At 41.4% G+C, this 15310-nt stretch overlaps 1 protein-coding gene across 4 annotated transcripts in view; it reads right to left on the reverse strand.

Moving 5' to 3' along the window:
- The window catches only part of LOC135940896 (ecdysone receptor-like), a 92762-nt gene that overhangs the window by 45497 nt on the left and 31955 nt on the right, over nucleotides 1–15310 (reverse strand). The window lies entirely within an intron of this gene.

Below are 15310 nucleotides of genomic sequence, written 5' to 3' on the forward strand. Positions count from 1 at the left end.
AGGAAAATGTTCGAGATGAATAGAACATTTCCGGGGCTCTCGTTTTCCCTGCCAACGTCAAATTCAACCCTGATTCCAGCGCCGACCACCGTAAATTTGCGCAAAACCACCCATCTAGTGAGCAGAGCGTATCAAAAAGCGGTGCGAATAGCGTGCGAAAGCATAAATAAAAACGGCTAGTCGCATGATAAATGGCCGATCCTGCACGAGCTGGGGTAATTAATTACCGGCCAGAATGATAAATCATGTCCAAGCTATTATTTTAAATCCGTCTACGTTTGTGCCGCCCGGCGCAGGAGGACACACTTTGGAAAATTTATGTGCGAGCCGCGCCAAGGGAGGGTTGGGAAGCGTCCGTTCACGTTTCGTCGTCGGCTGCATCGCGCTGCAGTCTTATCTTTCACGGTCACCTTAGTGCGCATACAATAGAGAGTAATAAAGTGCAAACACTCGCTCTGCAGGCAGACGTATTCGTGCACTTTGGCTCCAGACTCGACTCTGCATGCCGGACAGATAACATGCAGCGCTGTGTGCGCGCTCATGCAAATGTGCACACTGAAAATCCGGATGGAGATAAAAATCAGAGAGGAGTTTTCTCTCTCTGTGAATATTTTAGCTTAATACATAGAACGGATTTGGGGACTATATTTTAGTTCAGAGAGTTCATTCATCTCTCGAAAATTCCATAATTCACGAGAGGAAAAGCTGAATGACTTGGTACGAGCTAAAATAATAAGATTCAGATTCAGATATTCTTTTATTTTGTTAAGCCAAATATTTACAGGGGTGGCTCTTAAAATAAGTCAGGTGTAGCCTTTTTGGGCTGTTAAACATAATATCACAGACATAAAAAATAATAATTACAGACAGAAAAATTCGTCCAGGTCATAGAATTGGTGGTGCAAAACCAGCTGCTTGACATTGGAGATAAACTCTTTGCTATCATCAATTAACTTAATTGAACTTGGAAGCGCGTTGAAGAGTCTCGGTATCATGCTCGCTGGGTTTTGCACCGCCTGTTTCAAATTACATGGTTTAACGTACAGGTCATTGTAACATGCGTTATTTTCTTTTCTGCGAGTGGGTATACCGCCTACATGTGGAACGTCTCTACATTTTGGAAATTCTGCGGGGTACTTTTTGAGGAATTTCATACACTCATGGATGTACAAGGAATAAACTGTCATGATATTAAGCTCACGAAAGAGGTCACGACAGGACTCTAAGGGTCTGTTGCTCCTCCCATAATACTTGCCGCACATGGCCCGAATCACTCTTTTTTGGGCAGTGAACACGGTTTTCATGTGGCAGGAGCCCCCCCATATCACGATTGAGTACAGAATGTGACTTTGCGCATAGGCCGCGTACACCTGTTTTAAAGCCGTCTTAGACACTTTGCCATATAGCATTGTGAACAGGTAGGTTACACTACGCAGTTTGGCCGCGACACTGTTACATTGTTCTTCCCAGTTTAGATTTTCGTTTATGTACACTCCCAGCAGTTTACTGGATTTCACAACGTCCACTTTTTCATCATTCACTATAATCACTGGCTGAATAATATTTTTTGTTTGGGTGGTATGCATTTGGACCATTTTAGTTTTCTTCCCGTTTAGCGTTAGGAAGTTTAAATCAGCATAGTTTACAATTTCCTCGTTGGCCTGTAATGATTTCGAATTGACGTCTATACAATTAGCACCGCGAATTATTACAGTAGAATCATCAGCAAACATTATTAGTGTTGCGATCACTATCTGAAGTGGAAAATCATTCACAAAATTGGTGAAGCAGTTTGGGCCAAGCGTGGTGCCCTGCGGTATACCCATACTAGATTTTAAAACACTTGAATTTATTGTTTTGAGATGATTTCCATCAATCTCTTTTAGCTCGACATATTGTTCACGATCCAACATGAAACTTTGTAGCCAGCTAATGGCAGTTTCATTCAGACCATACATTTCAAGTTTTTTTAACAAAAGCTGAGGATATAGGGTGCCAAATGCGTTACTAAAATCGTACAGGATCACATTGACTCGCTCTTTAGCCTCCATTGAACAGGTAACTAGGTTGATAAATTCGAACAACGCAGAATTTGTGCTTTTACCTTTCTGGAAACCATGCTGTTCAGCAGAAATTAAATTATTTCGCATTAGATGGTTCTCAAGTCGTGCTAAATAGACTTTTTCAAATGTTTTTGAAATAGACGAAGTGACTGCTATTGGTCTATAATTTTGAATGTCAGTCTTAGAGCCTTTTTTAAAGACCGGAATAATCTTTGACAACTTCATGTTCTTTGGAAATTTACCAGAGTTAAGGGAGGCATTAATCACATGACAAAGAGGAACTACAATTTGGAGAGCGATTTTTTTCAGGATTTCCACCGAGATACCGTCCCAGCCATAAGATTTTTTAGTTTGGAGTTTTTGTATGATTGCGTAAATTTCTGCCTCACTTGTTGAGGCTAGATAGAATTTATCACAAATTTGAACTGGGGGATGGACATATTCATGATTTGGATTCGGAGGGACAGGAACTACAAAGTGTTGGTTTAACTTATTAGCTATTGTTTTTTTATCTACGATCTTCGCTCCTCCAATAATGACATTGTCAATTCTGTCAACGCTTTTAGTGTAACACATTTCATTTATAATATATTCCAGGCTGTCCGTGATTTATTTTCGGCTCGTGCTATTTTCTGATCATTAAATTTTTTAATGTCATTGTTAATGCAATACGAGACATAACTTTTTAGATTTTTGTACGCCTTTCTAAGCTTGTCTTTGCTTTCAGGATTACGCTCTGATTGAATTTCATCCGCGAGGTCTCTAAGTTCGGCTTGTTGCAGGCGGGTGTGATCAGATAACTCTGCTTTATTTAGTTTGTTCGCTCGTTTTAAGGCACGGGTAATAGGGAAGCATAGCTCAAAATACTTGACTAACAGTGTTACAAATGATTCGCATTTTTCGTCGGCAGTTTTAACTGCATATACATCATGCCAGTTCTCAGATTCTAACATGTCAATCAATTTATTTAATTTGTGGTCTGAATATTTCCTCGCGTGGATAAATATATCCTTCCAAATGCTAGCTTCGATTTTCAAATTTGCCGATATTGCCATATGATCAGAGAAAGATAGGTTTACTATTTGGAAATTTCCCGGATCGACAAGAAGCGGGCTTGCTATTACATAGTCTATTAGGGAGCCTGAATTGGGATTTTCATTGGGCCTAGTTACTTTTCCAGCGTTTATAACGACGGTGTCGTAGCTATGGAGGATGTTTTCCAGTTGAATTGAATTTTTTTCCCGACGCAAATAATCGATGTTAAGATCTCCCGCAATAAGAATTTCGCCCTTGCATCTATATTTTTCAATTGTGTTTTCAAGGTGCACAAAGAACTGGCCAATTTTTGAATTTGAATCAGGATTTGATGGTCTGTAGATTGAGAATACATGCACAACTATGTCATTGATTTCCATTTTGACGCCGCATATTTCGAAGAGGAATTCCTTTGAGCTTGTTTTAACATTTTTAATTTTACAGTTCAATATTTCATTGACTAGTAATAATACTCCTCCCCTTTCTCGTTTTATTCTTCCGTAGCACGCCATGTTTTTGTAGCCCTTTAGTTTAAATTTGAGAACCTCGTATTTATCGAGCCAATGCTCTGAGATCGCTATAATATGGGGTTGGGGTTTAATTTGGCTTACAAATGTCATGAAAAAATTGAATTTGTCTGGATTTTTCAGTCCCTGCACGTTTAAACTCAGTATGTTGAGGTTAATTGGGTCTCTAGAGTTCTGTTTTACCTTTACGAATGTTTTATCACTCACGTCACTGTCTACAAGCTTGTTATTATTGTGCATTATATATTATTATGCTCCTTGATCGAATTATATGTGCCAATGTGTTTGCATTTTCATCCGTCTCCTTCGACGCGATTCACGTGATTGCTCTAATTTTTAATTATTGTTTATTAATCGCTCTATCGTCGCGGGCCGATGGAAAGGCCGATGGCCGTGACCTGGCCGGGTTGAGCACGCCACACTCTGGGTCACTCCCAGACTGACGATGACGTGTGTACCCTGGCAACTCAAGATAAGCCGGTGCCAATTGAAATATTTGCCTCATAAAAATGGGATTTAACAAATTATCCAATTTCAACATTTTTTTTTAATTGTTGTTGGAACTAGATTCCACTAATGACAAACATAATATTACATTATAGAGTCAATTTTGAAAAAGTAGCCTTCATTCCCGGTGGACGGTTCTTTCTTAAATTGTTTTTGTACACTAAGGGCCTCGGAGATAATCTTTGATTGTTTATCCTCAAGACGGCACTAGCTGTCCTTTTATTATCCGTTTTCTTAAGTTTCTACTGCTGGTGAGCACGCATGTCTCGTGTGTTGTTTGCTGAAGAATCACTCCGGGCCATTAATTAAGCGAGCCCCGGAGAGCAAAAATGGCGATAATAAACGTCCACTCCAATTACAGAGAGACGCTGGCTCAATCCTCAAGTGGCGTGCCTTACACTATAATGTGGCAGTGCAGGCAGAACAGAACGGCTTTTATTTTCATCGCCGCACGGCTTGCAGGCAACCTCGCAATAGCAAAAACGTGATTTGCATCGTTTGCAGACTCATGGAGCTGAGAAAGGTGGGGCTGCAGGAGAATGAGAGAAAAAAGATGTTGCGATAAGTCGGCCGAACCCTGAACAGCCAGCCAGCCAGCTTCCAGATTGGCTGACTGCCGGCCATTCGGCCGTCGCTGCGTGACTTCAACCCTTTGCGTCATTAAAAACGGCACGGAGCGAGAGGACGAAGCCAATTTTGCCGCAGATGCGCGAGATGCCGCCAACTTCTTATCGAAATCCCACCGAGGAAAATTGCAACCAACTTTTTTCATATCGCTATATGTGAAAATGTGTATTACCCGCGGAGACGAGTGATTCAGAGAGCGCTTAATCTCACAGCTAAAAGTAATTGGAACTTGTCCAATCGCGCTGCTTGATCGATATTGCCGATATTTCATTCCTCTGCGTGTACATAGGATGAGAGACTCGTTTGTTGATGGCAATTCTATACCTTGTGCGAGGCTATGAAAAAGTAGCAAATTTTATATATATGCGGCGGCGTATGAAAGATGTATGTAGCAACTCTCGCGATATTCCATCACGACGAGCAAACGAGGAAAGATTGTATGAATTGAAAGATTGCATTTACGGTGTGACTGGTTCTGAAAAGCAGCAGCAGCAGCAGCAGGCGAATGGCATTTTCGTAACAGTACCGCCTCGCCAAATGTATAAAGTTGCTTTGCGTTAGTCGCAGTCACTCAGACGGCCTGTCGTGCGGGGAAATTCCTCTCGCTCGCCCGTCCCTTACTGAAGGTGGAAATTGCGTCTGTTGAGGAAAGGATAACTTCAAAGAGCAACGCTACGTGCAGTTTCCTTTAACCCTATCAGCCGTTTTGCTTGTTTTAGAACGTGAAAACTTATCCTAACTTAGCTGAGCGCCATTATCGAAATTTCCTTCAAGAAATCGTATCCAAAGCCTTCTTTTCCATTTGACACTGTGCCAAAGCCAGTGGCACAAACAAACCGGTACTATAAATTTATAAAACAGCCGATGCAAATTAAATGAAAAGTGCTCGACACTGTGGGAAAAGGCGGCATACCGAGATGTGCATAATCGACTCGTCCGTGCATATCGTATTCATTACCTGGACGTAAAGGAACCGATATAAATTCAGAGAAAGAGTGCATGCTCCGGCCGGTGATAAGAGTGGTGATCACGCAATTCCGGCGTCTAATTTGCATGTTAATAACGTCCTCAATTACAACCTATCCTCCCCTTGAACGGCAAAGGTAAAGGAGAGACGCCGTTTTGTATGTTTTGTGCGCGCTCGCCTTTGTAGCCAGCTCACATATTATTTTTTACTCTTCTCCTCTGCGGCGAATGTGTGCGAGCGAGCGAGGCTGGCAATCCTTTTCAAGGTGATCCACCAGCCATATAATAATAATCTGAAAAATGCCTTCGCGAGCAGGAGACCATGCTGTTCTGGTTTTGCGCTGAATACTTCTCTCTGCTCCGCGAGCCAATCGCAAGCTGACTTCCTTTATCGAAAAGACCTTCCTAATTGGGAAACTCAGCAGCCGCTTTGGAGAATACAATTTGCAATAGTTTGGCGTTTAATTTAATGTCAATTCGACAGTAATGGGTCGTTCCATTATTTCCCGTGATCGCCTAATTTCTGCGAGCAAAAACAGGCGTTTGTTTGGCGCAAATGTGTGCATTTGGATGCGAGAAACGACGCCAAAATGTGACGGTGACGTAAGTGGGAACAAGGATATGCTCTGGGAGTGACTTTCAAATCTCCTCTGCATTTTTGCACCTTGCGGCCCCCACCCAAATAGATAGCAAAGGATAAACAATGTATGAAACAAGCGAAATTGATTGCAAACAAGAGAAACGCAATATGTTTGATTATACTCTTAGAATAAAAACAACTCAGAAGAGATATTCTAGAACGTCGATGGAATGTTAAGTAAAATTATTGAATTGTAACCATCTTACTGACCAGGTTTCACTCTTCAGTAAATCTGAAAAGAATTGTTATTTTTTAAGTTTGAAATTAATGCATTAAGGAAGTTGGTGCCCGTATTTTACGTGGTAACGGGAGCTTTTTCCTTCACGCATTGAACTTGAACTGTGGACTTGAAAGTTGCCAAGTGCGAGGAAAAAGTGTCTATATCGCAAATCACGCGCCGCAGCGGGATATATTTTCTCTTCGCTCGCACCGGCACACGCGCATGCAGTATGTGGGTTAGGCAAACCTGAGCAAGCTCAGCGGCGGCTGAAATAATAAGAGCCGGCCGGGTTCGTCAGCATTTTTGCAATTAGCGCGAACGAAAATTCATCACTATGCATCAATGAGTAAATTAACGACGGCGGAGACGCGACACAAAGGCTCACCAATTTGCAGCCCGCGAACTCTTCTAATTGCGAAAGCCTCCAACTTTATTAATTATCAAACCAGTGACGCTGTTGACGGAATAAAAAATTTTCAAGAAAACACGGCTCTTAATTAAAAATGGGCGCACTTTAGCGACGCTTATCTAAATTTTTCTGCTTGGAGAGTTCGCGAACAGAGTTGGAGCGTTTATTTCTTATATGCGTGCGTCTCGGGCTATTATGTTTCACAGGGTAAAAAATGAACAAGGCTTGCCGCTTGTCAGCAGCGATTTTGTTGTTTGTTATTATACACGTATGTGATGGGAGGGAACGGGCTGTGCAAGCTATAAACCAAACCATTCAAATCTGGAATAGCACGAACGTCTCTAGGGTATCTGGCAACTATTTTTATTGCCCCTTCGATTTTCTATTCTGAAAATAAATTCGCGTCCAGCTTTCAAACTTTTTATCTGCTTAAACGTTTTTCTACTGCCTAATAGGTACGGCAAAAAAATGTTCACGTTTTTATCTTTTATGAACGATTCCCTGGGCATCATCTAATTAAAACTAGCAAACTGTAATTAATGCAAAAGCTTCACATGGACCGTCAGGAGAGCAATTCCATTTTGATTATTGCTTTGTTAAATAGGTAAACTTTGCGCGTTAGCGCATTGTGAAATATAAAAACTTCGCAAATGCAAAAGAGCAAGTTCGTTCAACTGGAAAATGTTTTGATGTGTGTGGGTTGAAAATTACCGCTCGGCGATTATTTCTGCAGCCTCTCGGTGCCGCTGCGGCAGCAACAAATTGATTAAGCGTAATGGATTTTCACGCATTAGCATTAAGGGCTGTTGCAGCTAATGTGCAGCAGCGATTTTTGCATACTCCGCGGCGGAGGCACCGGTGCGTGTAATTAAACAGCCCTTGCTTTCATGTTTAGCCGCTCGCAATCAATTAACTCATGAACCAGCGAGCAAACAACCTACCAACGGAAAGATAAATAAAAAGAGTCGATCGCGCTAACGCGAGCATGTCGAAACGAAAAACAAAACAAATAATTTCAATTTTAAATTTCGTTGATGAATATTCATTGTCTTTTTTTACTTTGTTCACAGCTAACACGAGCCTTTTTTTGGCCACAGAGGAAAATTAAATAATATATATAAATGGTCAGCCTTTGTGTGCCCATGCTTCCTTTGTCATCGAGGCGGCTCTTTTTTCAAATCAATTGCAGCTACAGCCGGCGAGCAGGATCAAATGAATATCGCGTTAGTTGAGCTGTTACGTCACCAGAAGCGCTTTTGTGAAAATGTTTGCGCTGGATATATCCCCTTCGCGGCGCCAATCACGTTTCAAAAGCTGCATCATTGACACGACAGCAGTCACTTTATCCGTCAAAAGCCAGGGTATAAAATCATCCCATCGTCGCAATCCAATCGCGATTGCAAAACGCACAAAAAGCGAATTCGCTGACCTGGAAGTCACGCACCTAAAATCGGTCTCAAGGCCAAAACACCTACTAATGATATGTTTGATATTTTATAAAAAAATTATTTAACACATTTTAAATTATTTTGTTATTTACAGTCTTTTTCTTTTTCACGCTGCGCCATTCGAAAAACGTGACGACCTGCTTTTCACAGTGGATTTCGATTGACTGACTGTTAGCCCCCAGCTCGAAAAGAGTTTGCATTTAAAAATAAAGTAGACAGCTCTGAAGGTCGATTGCACAAGTGAGCGCGCTCAAAACAAACTGCAGCTCCGTGAAACGAAATCTTGGCTGCTTTTTCGCTCGAGTTGGCCTAGGTCGGGGAAAAGCTTTCTTCGTCGCCTTACAAATAAATCTTCTCGGGCCTCAGACCGGATGCCAAATATCTCTGAAAGAGGAAAAACAGCCGAAAAGATTTATCTGCAAAAATCTCCCTAGCCAGTGTTCTCGGAGCGAAAAAACAACGTGCAATATATTTCACGCTTGGCGGTTTGCTTGTCGCGCGAGTTGCTACTCACCGCGATTAAACAGCGTGGCCATATGCCGCCAAAAACATGCAGCAGTTTATCATACACACAACAGGTGAATCACGCTCGCTTGCTGATTGTTTTGTTGTATTTGTGCACGACGCTTAAAAATAATTTCCAGTGCTTCCTCAGATGGCGGTTCAAGGCTAGTGCGGCCAAGGAACCCGCGCGGATTCTATTTTTGAACGCATGTCTGCCCTAAAATAGCTGAACTTGACGCGATGCAAAGCGCAATTTGCAGCAGGAAATGAATTCAACATCTCAATGAACTTGCGATTTTTAATGTCTGTCAAAATGTTAATAAACGTTTCCCTTCGTATTTTCTCTTGCCTTCTTTCATCTGTAAAATTCTAATTGCGACCAACTTTGATGTCACAAGCAAACTTTGAAACATCGTTAAAATCCTTGAAGCCAGACAATCTGTCATCTCAGCATCGACATCCGAACGAAATTGATTAAGACACTTGCATCCTTCTGACACAGAACGGAAGCCGCCATTAATTTCCACAAGGTCTGCTTGTCAATATGCATGATTTCACCGTCAAGATGAGTATTTTCTCGGCATTATCGCGATTGAATAAGGAGAATGAGAAGTGCATGCAGTGCACATAAAGAGACGAACTCCCTTTGTGCTCGGCGATGTTCACTTTGGCCCGTGCGATTTCCATTAATATTCCATCAGCCGGCTCGAGAAGCGGAGGCGGTTCGCAGAAAACTGCTGCTCGTCTGACTCTTTACAAGCACACGGCGCGGAATTAAAATGCACATGCTTAGAAAAAAACTCAGCTCGGGCAAACAACATTACGGACAAGGATGATGAGCTCCTCCTCTGTTATTACTATCTTTGCCAATTCTGTCGAGACTGCAAAGTTTAATTGCCAACTGCGCCGCAAAAATAGCTTCGTTTGATTTATTATGCAATGCAAACTTTTTATCTCATGCATCGCGATAGCCGCTGAGTAAATATTTGACTTTGATTCGCGAGTAGAGTTGCCAAAGTATTCATTTCTGATAGTTAACTGTTCGACTGCGACTGAAATTGTATGGCACATGCTAAGCTGAGAATTTAAAATAATCAGACCCTCACCACGAAAAGGAAGAGTAAAGAGACAGGAAATTTCGGAATGAGAAAACTGTTTTAACTAAAAAAAATCTGAGTACTTGATAAACATTCAAAGAGAAAAAAAAATCAAAATTTCATATTTATTTGCTTCTTTGTTGTAGCCAGCTTTAATTAAGCAAACGGCTCAGTCTCGCGCACTCGTCTCAATTTGCAATTTCATTAGATTAATGGACGTTGATTAAGCTGCTTCTTTAATTAAGAAACTAGCAAGAAACTTTCGGCGTGATGAGGCGGAACTCTTTCTTCTTTCAGTCGCGCAAATGAAGGCAAAAGGAATGATCTCCGCGTTTTCAATCTGCATAAAATTTCACCGATGTTTTTTTGCCAAGCACAAAAGGGTCTTTTATTCATTTCTTACGCTCGCGCGTGAAAAGTGGGAGAGTCTGGCTAGAAAATTAAGGCTTTTGATGCGGTGCAAATTGAAATAGGGAGGGATTGATACGAAAGGCGAAAATTTATTCTCATCTTGTACGCGGAGAGAGCAAGTAGTTATGCTGTATCTCTTTCTGCCTGCGACGACGAAGGATTTTTTGCGCGGCGGTGTGATGATGCTGATGAGATTCGAAGTCGTGGCAGCTTGCAGCGAAAAATGATGAAAGCCTTTTGACTCGCTCTTTCGCTCGGCCGCTTGCAGAGGCAAAAATAAGGTGCAGCAGCGCAGCGCATGTACGTTTAGAGTGAGTGTGTGCGGTGGTGACGTCTGCGTTTGCAAGTCAAACGAGCAGCAAGAGAATGATTAATTTCCATCGAGCCTCCTTTTTGCTGCGCTCTGTGCGAAATGAAGGGCGAGACAGATACAAAGGCATAAATGGATGCATGCATAAGATTGCAACACTGCTGACTTGGGGACTCGTCGGACGACTGGCGACGCCGTTTTATTTCTGACACAGTTTTCTTATCGCTCGATAAGACGGCTGGGGAGAGCAAAATTCATCCAGTTGTGAAGAATCAGCGTTTTTCCACAAAACGATTTGCAAACCAAAATAAGTATTTTCGATTGCTATTGTAAATGTATTGGAAAATCTTTGTAATATTTTTCCAAGTGAATGCATGTATTTTTTTCAACTGGCAGAGATTTATGCTCTACAAATAAAACACTTGTAGTTAAAGTGGAATGATAGTGATTTTTTTATTTTAAAAAATGAAATTTCATGTAAAGTTAAGCCTAACCGACCTATTTTTTCCTTGTACATCTGACCAAAAGTGCCCCAAAATCCAATTTTTCGAATTTTACCGGTTACGCCCTCTTTTTTTAGCATAGGAAATTAATTGCTTCCGGGGCGAGAAAAATTATGAAAATTTGATAGTGAGAAGATAAAAAATAGTACTTTTAAGTCTTCAAAGAAATTTTTTATTTTTTCAAAAATTGCAGATTTTCAAAAGGGGTCTGTGTTTGGCTTCATTAAAATTCACTAGTTCATAGTAGCGTTAAATACTGCCTAAATTCAGAGAGCTGATTAAATTTCCAGTTTTCCCTCGCTCAGCAAAATTTTCTCAACTTTAAAATGTTCGAAAAATATTCGTCTGAAAATTTCAGATGTCCGTTAAAGAACGTTTAAATTTTTTTTGGGAAAAATCAAAATACCCAAAATTAAGTTAATTTATTCAAGAATCATCTCAGAAAAAATGTTTCTTTCATTTTAATAATTTTAATGATTTTCAGAGGCAAACTCGGACCCTTATGGCTATCAGAGACTGCGTATAATATAAATAAATTTTTTATTGATTTTCAAGGACAGATTCATTGGCTACCATGTGCGAAAATTTCAAATTTTTCTGATAATGAAAACGTAATTAAAATGATAATTGAGTTGCGCGCCGGCCACCTTCTGTAATGCAACCAGAAGCGACGGCGTGAAACGCCCCCCTCTGTTGGCCAGCAGCGCTGGGCGCTGACCAATCAGATTGTTTTTGCCAATTTTCTCCGAAATTTACAGTGCTGCAATATGTTTTCTCACATGATTTGGAATCCTCTCATCGAGATCTATCGGACAGCCAGAGTCTTTTTTTGGGGAAATGCAGAATTTCAGAGAAAATCGTGATTACACAATTCCGTTGAAAATTCTCCATTTAAAACAATGCTAAGTTTGAGGCCGATTTTCTCGAAAATTTACAGTGCTGCCTATGTATTTTTTTAACTGTACATGGTTTTTAGGACCCAATCTGTATGTGTGTTAAAGGATTTGGCGGGGAAATTCACTATCATTCCTCTTTAAATCCCTCTCCAATTGATGAATCAAATTTGTTGTTGTGGTATCGAAGCTGTGAGCAGCCAATTTCTCTGCTGCCTCAATCATTCTCTCTACGAACGGCACTTGACCAGCAGAATAAAGTGTCAGGGGTGAACGAATTGAGAGAGGGAAGTGGACCATCGTCACATACATACATTCTAAATAATATTGCACTTGGGCTAAACGTGTAATTGGCACCAATCATTCATATGCCCCTCGGTCAACGTGACGATGATCCATCCTCCCATCACGGCCATGATTGGCCTGCAAACTATAATGACCCTTTAAGGCATGAATGAAAAAAAACATTACAAAAAAATTTGCATCGGTACTGAATGATTTGCATGAAATTTTTATTTCCAGGGTAAGTATTTGTTCCTTTGTAACTACACATATAGCAAACTCATTTGCAAATTTATGCAAAAGTCACGTTCCCCGAAACAATTATTTTATACCCGACACTGATTAGCATAGAGATCGTGGGCGTTTGCGTGAGTGTGTATGTTCTGCAGCACCGTGCTTGTTCCTTCCAACTATTAACCTGAATACATCAGAATGCATAAATACAGATGAGCAGCCAGAGATAAATATTTAAAGCAGGCGAGCGCGGTAAACGATCTCTCTCTGATGCTGATTTTTCCGCCGTTTGGCTGCTGTAGGTTATTGGTGAGAGAGGCTCTCGCTGGTTGTGCGAGGTTAGTGATGTTCAGAGGTTACTGCTCCGGCCCAAGTCGCCGCCGCAGCCTCGTGCAGTTTGCATTTTCGAGTGGCAGGTGATGAGTGAGACCAAAAAGGCGCTGCGTCGGCAACCCTTCGTACTTGAAACTCGAACTTGTGGGCGTAGGCAAACACAACCAGGCCTTTTTCTGTCCCACCGTTTCGACACAAAAAACATTTTGCCAATATTGATTGCGAAACGGTGCGGGGGCCTCGCGTTGCACAAAAGCACAGAGGACGCAGTTAGGAAATTTTTGTCTGCTGAGCAACAGCAAATTATGTCGCTTGTTAAGAGTTTGGGTTCTTTTTGCGAATAAAAATATATCTGATGTATGACTTCGCCAGAAGACAATAAATATGTTCTAAAAGGTTTAACTAAAAACTATTAAAACGGCTCCTTTAATAAGGTTGAGCAGCTGTGATTGGAGCGCTATGTCTATGTCTCACTTCAAATTTACATCGCAGCATTTACAATTCTGTTTGACATTAATTTTTTGCTACAGAAAAGCTTTTAATAATTGATTAATACGACCGTTTAGCTTGCTAGCTAGAATTCATGCAACGTTTATTGACGCTTTTCACTTTTTTCAGCTTCGAAAGGCTTTCATCTGAAACACATTTCCCGTGCTAGAGGAGATGAAAAACGCTAGTATTCGCACGATTTTGAACGAATATTAAAAAGCCGGCACGTCCAACCTGAGTGTGCATGCACTATAAGAGTTATACCCCATATTTCAATCGGTACGTGCGTTTCCAGAAAACGCTTTCCGCTTGCAAAACGAGGCCGGTCGGTGTTATGAATAACGCATGCATGTGCATCGCATTTGCATGTTATGACAGTCGATGGATGCTCCTTATGCATGCATGCAACTGGCGCTGTGCGTGCCCGCGGGGGCTGCTACTGCTCGCGTTGCGTCGCGGCACAAAGGCGCGAATATTGCATTATTACGTGTGCCAAGGGTGGATGGCTGGCGACGGGCGTGGCGGGCTGCCTATGTGGCTGCGGCGTGCGTGTGTGCGACGGCGGCTGATTTACACACAATGACGCTGGCCGGGCACGCCAGCAAATTCGATTGTTGGCTGACAAGAGCTAGCTGGCCAAGGGATTTACGCGAAATAATGCTCTGGGACGCCCGGATTTGCATTTTAATCTTGACGCTATTGTCCACAAGAGCGCAATTTTCTTGCTTGTCATGTAAAATGCATTTAATTTGGTGGGGAAAATAAATTGAAACAAGAAAAGAGGACTAATATAGTTGCCAGCCAAAGACATTTTGCAATATAATTACACACTGTTAAAAGAATATTAGTCTGGATAGAGAAATTACTCACTGCACTAAATGTGAGAAAATTTAATATAAATTTTTTTGAAAAAGTGCAAGGGGACTAAGATATAGTTTCATGAGATTCTCGCATTAGATTTGGATCAGTTACACTTAATATAGCATTATTATAAACTGAAATCAGAAAAATATTTCCACTTTCAGTCTTCTAGCTTGGCTCTCAAACGAAACAATACATATATGTCTCTCTTTCATTTTCCTTGTGTGCTGGCCTCAACCATGTTGATGCGCCTTTCGCGATTTTCGTCTGCGTGCGGCACTTTGCCAAGCCACGGGTTTTTGCACGCACCACGAGTGAAATCGCCGACTCTGACCCGCATCAGATAGGCAGCAGGGCAGTGCCACAAAAAGACCCGAAAAGGACCTCCCACGGTGAGATTAATGGAACCGCTGCGAAAGATATCACAGCACAGAGAATTATCGGGGGTGGCAATCGAGAGGAGAGCATTTTTGTGTCGCCGACTGACCTTGGCAGTCCTTGCTTGTGATGTGTGCCAAAAGCACGTGCCCCATTCACAGAGCCACGGCGGCCGTGATAAGAGCTGTTGACTCTTTTCAAAATAACAGTCGGTGAGAGCGAGGGGGAATGCGCTCTGGCGGTAGGAAAACGAGATCTGATTTTAATTTGTGCATACAAAGTCTACCATTGTGTTTACAGAGAAAACCTACACATGATCTACAACATAATTTGATAGATTGAGCGACATTATTGAAATGGTGTTCTTTTATACGGTTCATCGTGCCTTTTGTTTCAAGCGTTTGAATTTTCCTACCAGCATTTTTGACTACTTTTGTTTTCTTTTGAGCATACTATTATTATTCTTGTTTATTCTTGCTATTGTCAATACTTAAAAGATCTTAGCGGCACACAGTTTTATTTTTATAAAGTGAGTCCCTCTGTTCAGCCATCTCTTGTTACCAATCCCCAGTT

The sequence above is a fragment of the Cloeon dipterum genome, chromosome 3 (assembly GCF_949628265.1).
Source record: "Cloeon dipterum chromosome 3, ieCloDipt1.1, whole genome shotgun sequence".
In the NCBI taxonomy this organism is placed as follows: domain Eukaryota; kingdom Metazoa; phylum Arthropoda; class Insecta; order Ephemeroptera; family Baetidae; genus Cloeon; species Cloeon dipterum.